The sequence below is a fragment of the Branchiostoma lanceolatum genome, chromosome 18 (assembly GCF_035083965.1).
Source record: "Branchiostoma lanceolatum isolate klBraLanc5 chromosome 18, klBraLanc5.hap2, whole genome shotgun sequence".
In the NCBI taxonomy this organism is placed as follows: Eukaryota; Metazoa; Chordata; class Leptocardii; order Amphioxiformes; family Branchiostomatidae; genus Branchiostoma; species Branchiostoma lanceolatum.
This window is the reverse complement of record NC_089739.1, coordinates 14667768-14674844: the sequence shown is the minus strand read 5'-3', so window position 1 is coordinate 14674844 and position 7077 is coordinate 14667768.

The following is a 7077-nucleotide window of genomic DNA, read 5'->3' as shown; positions in this document are numbered from 1 at the left end:
TACCTTTGCGTTGCAGGTGTTAACAACCGTCTGGCTAAACGTGTATTTTTAGGTAAATTCTGATGTTTACGTACAGCGGTCAGGATGTTCAAAGAAAAGAAATTGTATCGGGTAGATAAAAGTGTTGAGACATATCATTTTTGTCCATCACGATCCCGAACGACCTAAATACATAATTTCATAAACGCTTACAAAAACTAGGGTGTATACATATATACAGAGATTACAGACATATTCTTGCATGATTATGTTGATCATGTACTTTTGCGTTGTAGGTGTCAACAGCCGTCTTGCTAAACGTGTTTTAGGTGAATACTGATGTTCATGTTTTGAGGTCAGAATGTTTATAGACAAGATGTTGGATTGGGTGGATAAAAATTGTTGAGACCAATCATCTTTGTCCTTCGTGATCCCGCGTGACCTCAATACATAATTTCATAAACGCTTACAACAGATAAGTATCTTCATTCCCTTGAGTGTTACATTTTAGAGATGTGTATCATAAAGCTCAAAAATAATGCCCATACATGTAGCGCCGTTTTTTTTCCGACAATGATCTTGTTACGAGAGGGAAGATAAGAAGTTTAACTGTATACAAGTAATATGGATGTTTCAGTAGCTTTGATACACATGAGCTTTCAGCAACTTAGAGTAAGAGAAATACTGGAAAAGGAACGCAGAAAAAAGGTAAACATCTATGTATGAAACCATCAGATGTGACGCTTGCATATGATATCCATCGTGTAACAAGATTTCTAAATTTCATTTACAGGAGAACACGGGAACACGTTTGAAAACATTACTGCATTACTCAGTGGGTTTATTAAAAATTCGATAGGCTGTTGACGTCACTCCACATACTGACCAATGGCGCATGAAAAATAGACAATTTAGTTCAATTGTAGTTAATTTTCAAGATTTGATTAACCGTATATTCTAAAGCTACTATCTACTAATCTATTGAGTGTATTGAGTGTACTTACTTGAATGATGATGATGATGATGGTGATGATGATGATGATGATGATAATGATGACTTGAAGGCCAACATTCCAGTGTGCATGAGTTTAGTTTTACATCGAGAGGGAGGCACAACTAAAGATTACGTTTTGATCACAACATGGACGGTTATGTGAGTGCGACTGGTTCTTTCTTTCGCAATATTGTGACTGCACAGTGCTTAAAAAGTTGTACTATAGTCATAATTACAAAACATAAACATATCCATTGAACACATTGTGATGAATAATGAAATGCAGAGAAAGATGGTACCAAAGGCAGTGAGACTAAGTGTAACCATATGATAATCACAACTAAAAACGAATAGATTGAGCTTACTATTTTCACAATGTCAAAATGTCTTCATGGCTAAACAACAAATGATGATGATCTACTGTATTCTGCGGCTCGGAGGTTGTGGAAACAGCCTCTGGCTGCATTAGCAGTGAATAAATCAACCCCTTTTTTTCATTGAAACAACATTCATTTACTTTTCATGTTTCTAATCAGATATACACATAGCCTTTACATGCGTAAATGTCACATAGATGCTTGCCTTACAACATATTGTCGTTTTTTGTCTATATTAGAAGAACTCAAAATACTACCTGCATGTTTTTGTCCGTAGTGAGATGTTAACAGTATGAAATGTTACTTGGTGGGAATCTATTTTTTTCCACAGTTCCGATCCATTGTGTCCCAAATGTCTTACTCTGGCAGGGCGACCCCGATGAGATATTTTCAGGTGTTTATTTCTGGATAAGATCTTGGTAATTTTAAGATGTATGTGATTATGTAGTTGTGTTTGTACTCTCTGTCCGTCATGCTAGGTTGTTTTTACTTGCTATTGCAGAGCAAAAGCAGCTTAGACATCGCCCATTTGGTCTAAAGGTGTGATGCAGTACGGTTCCATGCCATCTTCGTCTCGGACAGCTGAGTTCCTACGTGGCAGAGAGATACCGCCAGATGCTACATTCCTTTGTTCGTCGCGGATGTCCTCCAAATTAACACTGCTGTATGGCTCGATACGCAGGGTGTTGTTGATGGCATCGAAAGGTACAGTGAGGTATGGTGTCAGCTCAGTCTCTTCTGCCGTTTCCGTGTCCTTATTAGCGTTGTTGATAGCAGATCTGGAGGATTTGTATAGCCGATTAGAGATCAGTTCAGATATGTTGATGGTGACTCCATGTCGTTTGTGTCTTACCGAATCCTCCTCAGTTTCGTCTTCTGTCTCCTCCTTGTCCCTACCGTCCCCTGTGACAGATCCAGAGTATTGGTACATCCGATAACTAATGAGTTGAGAACTGGTGATGATGCCGTGCTGTCCGTGGACAGGATTTAGCCTTCTTCTTGAAACACGCCACTTGTATATCATCACTGCAACTGCTGTCCCACCTAGCAGAACTATTCCAGCGACAGTAAGTCCGACAGGTACGTACAGATAGTCCATACCAGTTTGCTGTCCGTCAGTTTTCCTCGTTCGCTGCTTCAATCCAGAAATTGTCGTTCCGAATGATTTATCTAGGAGCCTGGTAGGTTCTGGCATTGGAAGTGTCGATGTCATTGCCATTGGGGGTGTGGAGGTCGTTGCCATTTGGGATGTGGTTGTTAGCTCTGTGGATGTGCAGAATGAGTTTTTGTAGAGCGATTTGAAGTCGGAGCCGGCCAGTTTAGACGGCGATGTGCACTGAAGAGCGCCAGGCCGGACGATGTCGCTGTGGCCCTGCCGTGTCAGTTGCCAGGTCATGGCGTTGCAGACCAGCCATCGCATTCCACCGTCACAGACCAAGGGGTTTCCTCTGAGACGGAGTGTGACTCTTGTGTCAGAGATCTTTTTCCAATCCTCTTCTAATACCGTGCAGATCTGGTTATTCTCGAGATTGACCTGTAATAGTGCCGCTGTTGTGCTGCGGCGGATCACGGAGAGCGTATCAAAAGGAACCACTTTAAGTTGATTGTCATTTGGAAGTATCTTATAGAAGCTGTTGAGGCCGATGAACGCTCTCGGAGACACGGTTTTGATGAGGTTATGATTCAGAAAAATTGTCTTCAATCTTGGATGACTAACGAAGGTTGAGTCGCCGATATGCAAGAGGCGGCTACAGCGGATGATTACCGACGTTATGGACGGCACGAAAGAGAACGCACCAGCTTCTATAAAAAAGACATTCATGTTTTGTTACCGTCAGGGTGGAACCTCTGAAGATTTTTTTCATTTTACTGTGGACTTTTTGTTCTGCATGTTTCAATAGATCTAGAAATAAGATGCATATTTTAGATTCCTGTCATGCTGAAAAATATTAGATGAAAATTAGTAGAAAAGTAGAGATATTATTCTCATTTTTATTTTGTCCCTTAATTTTGCCTCATTCTTTACCTTTTTTCTAAAATTTCTACGTTAAAAGATCAGGACATGTTTTTAACTCAAAAAAAGCCTCGGGCCTAGGAGCTTCAGTTGTGGCAGCTGTCTTGTCAACCTCCCTCGGATGAAACAACCGAGCTGCTTTGTTGCCTGCCCCACCTGCAGGCCGGAGTAAACTTCAATGCCTCTCCCGATCTCCTCGTCATTGCAGTAGAAATGCACAGTACCTGATCTTGACAAGACTTGCTTAAAATTGTACGGCCGAAACTCACTCGCCGCTACAAGTCTCTCGTACAGTCGCGCGAACGTCAGCTCTCCGTAACCAGGGGCGTACCAATCAACAACAACGTTGCCGCCCTTTTTCACTTTTATGCTCACATATTTATATTTAGCGACCGAACCCACATGCTCTGTGGAATTCGACGCATTTTATGTATTTCGCGTGATGAGTTTTACATTAATCTTACGAATTGTGGCACTGTCGTAACTCTTTGGTCATAGTTACAGGAAGCGGAATTTCTTTTTCATTCTTTGAACAGACCAAAATCAATGCGCGCGTGGACGTCATCCATAAAAAATACTTGGTGCAGCCTTACGAGTTATAAAACAACAGGAATAGTCTAGCCTTTTTGAAAAAAAATTGAAGATATATTTGCTGTGTGAATGAATGAACTTAATTGCACAACGGTTATACAGGGTACAAAGTGTATATATTTGAGGATTTCCATAGATGAGGGCCGCTTACTATGGAGTCACTGGCATGATTATTAGGTAGAGTGAGTGAAAATAACTTTCGATCTAACAGTTTCTTGACGTATAGTTTTTGACATAGGCCTGTAGCTCGGATGAATCGTTATAACTATAAAAGAAACACCAACAAGAGGTGAGTACTATCATGGTCATTTTGGAAACTCGCGCAAAACAGGAGAACAGAAGAGTTCTGGAAGTCTCATCAAATGTCTAGATGCGCGCGTCTCATCAAATGTCTAGATGCGTCGATGAAGGTTAGAAATCCAGGTGATAAGATACGCCAAATAGTAGCTACTCAAGCAACTGGATTAGGATTTAGGAAACTGTCAGACACTTCAAGTAGCATCCGCTACTTTTCGTCAGTGACTCTGAGCAAGATTTTTCGAACAGCAGGTTTTAACCACGAACTATGAATTGATATGCAAATAAAGAGAAAAGACTTTTAGATAGTCCAATAGGAAAAAAATATACAAAGTCAGACAAGGTTGATGTAAAAGAAACAATAGCTCCTATTTGTTTGATATATGAGCTAAAGCTGGTGCGCGGGTATGGCTGGGTTCCAAGTGCCAAACAGTTCGAACCGGAGCCCTCCTTTCCTGTTGAGGCTATAGCTAGTTTACACGGCCAAAGAGTCGGAGATCCACATCGAGGGGGAGTCACTCAGACTAACCATCGGATAACTGTGGAACTACGGTTAGAACTAGGTAGAGTGCATGGTATTGTGGACAGTAAATTGTGTTTTGTATCATACCGTTGAATCGCGGTGTTTCCCACAGTAAACCTTCAGCGTGGAGAGTCTGCGAGATTGTTCCTTCTTAGACGAGCTTTCCCCATCTACTCGAGAGAAAAGATGAACTTTTAAGATATACTTGCTCATGCTCAACACTACTTATTATAATACAAGCGTTCTCAATAAGCCTCTTCACGCTTTCAACTGCACATGCGCGGTGAAATGCAGTATGGGTAATATGTCAAAGTTGAAAGCCCCCGAGACATAAATAAAACACGCTCGGACATGTATTAGGCATGGACAGAATTGTTAACAAGTTAGGGGCCTTTAGGGCCTTGTCACACTTGAGCGTATAAACGTTGCGTGTGAGTTGCGTATGGACAAAATTCAATGCGCAGCTGTACGCCCAACAGTTATGAGATTTTTCGATCTCTTTGACGAATGCGTGACTCACATTTCGTTATTCATATGTTAGATGTGCCTAACACATACATCAAAATGATCGAAATTTATCTATAACGTATAACTTGCGCATTAGCGTAATTTCGTTCATACCGAAAACTATTATGCCTATTGGACCATATTGTGCGTATGCCGGCGAACATAAAACTTACAGAAATCGATTGAGATGCATGTGTGACGCGTGTAGTGCGCACAGCGGCGTAAGGAAAAATGGCAATGCGCAACTCACACGCAACGGCTATACGCACAAGTGTGACAGGGGCTTTACCTTTGATCCACAATCCATTTTATTGTAAATGCGCAGTTGGAATCATGAATATGCTTATATTATATTATGGATTGTTTCTGGTAATTCGTATTTGCTAATATGCAAAATTAACGTGAGAATAAAGGGGTATGTAGGTTGGCACAGTACCAGGGTGGGTGTATATTGCCTCTATTTCCTTTTGTTATATTGTTATCTCCATGAAAAATGGAGATATAGTTTTGTGTGTCTGGACTACTATAGTTAACATAACTCAAGAACCTATTGATGGATTACAAAAATTATGATATTTGGTATGTGGGCAGGTGTTGGGAAGCCGAAATTCAAGGTCGTTTTGCGCCCCCTGGTATGTGACCTTGGTACTGCAGCAGAACTTCCGTTTTTGTATCTTTTGACCTGGACGTGCTATGGTCTTGATGTTTTGGTGACAAATAGCTTGTGATGTAATGAAGAAGTGATGAAGGCTTAGACCCCCTAGCAGCTTGCTCAGGAACTGCAGGGGCGTTATTGTGAAAATGTTCTAAGGAGAATAACTGAACAAAGGAAAGTCTGTCTTCAGTAAAGGTCTCGTTTACATAATCAAATCTGCGACAAGAATCTTTGTCTTCCCGCAACAGTTTCAGTGATTTTCCAAATCCGCTGTAGCTGATATATATGTAGGTTACAACACCAAATATCAGAGTGGAAAGAAACAGAAACTTCGCAGTTGGTTGAAAAATCTTCATCCTTGCCATCCATCCAGAACGTTTAGTCGTTTTCATAACGAAGTCTCTGACTTGATAGCACGAAGCGACACTTCAGAACTTTTTTTTTCTGCGCAATGCGTCCTGAATTGTTGTTCCACCTGGATACCTGCAGTTTTGGGAAAAATTAGTTACTTTAACCCTATCTAGATCGGGGTGGGGGGGGGGGGCTAAAAGCACCCGCGCCAACCTTTACGTCCTATAGCTGCTTAACGACGTGCGCTAGGACTACCAAATTTTGTGACTTTTCCTAGAATTTAGTTGGCAACAATTTCATCGTAATAGTATAAGTTAATGATTTTTTGTGTTGCCATGGCAGCGAGTTTCTGACAGGCATATTTTACAAAAATGTGGTAATTTCGGTTTAAACAATAAGGTTTCAAAGCTGTCTTGCTCTACCACATTTGCTTTCCTACATTATTAAGATCCTATGTTATCTAATGTATCTTTCATGATTGAATATTCATAAATTATGCTTATTTGATGACGTCATCGACCAAAATCCAAGAAGGCGGATAACATAATTAGTTTAGGTGTAGACAGGCTTTTCCTCCTTCAAATTCGTCTATACCTGCTATATTTTAAACAAAAAAACATTAAAATCAACGTTTCTAGTCTATTCTAATTGTGTCTTGCGGTCTTAAGTAGCAAAAAATGCATTTCTAGAAAATTTAAGTGTTTTTCGGGTATGTAGAGATCTTCTGATCCTCTGAAATAACCGGCAACTTAGACATAATCAAGGCCTCCCTTACATATTTGAATAGAA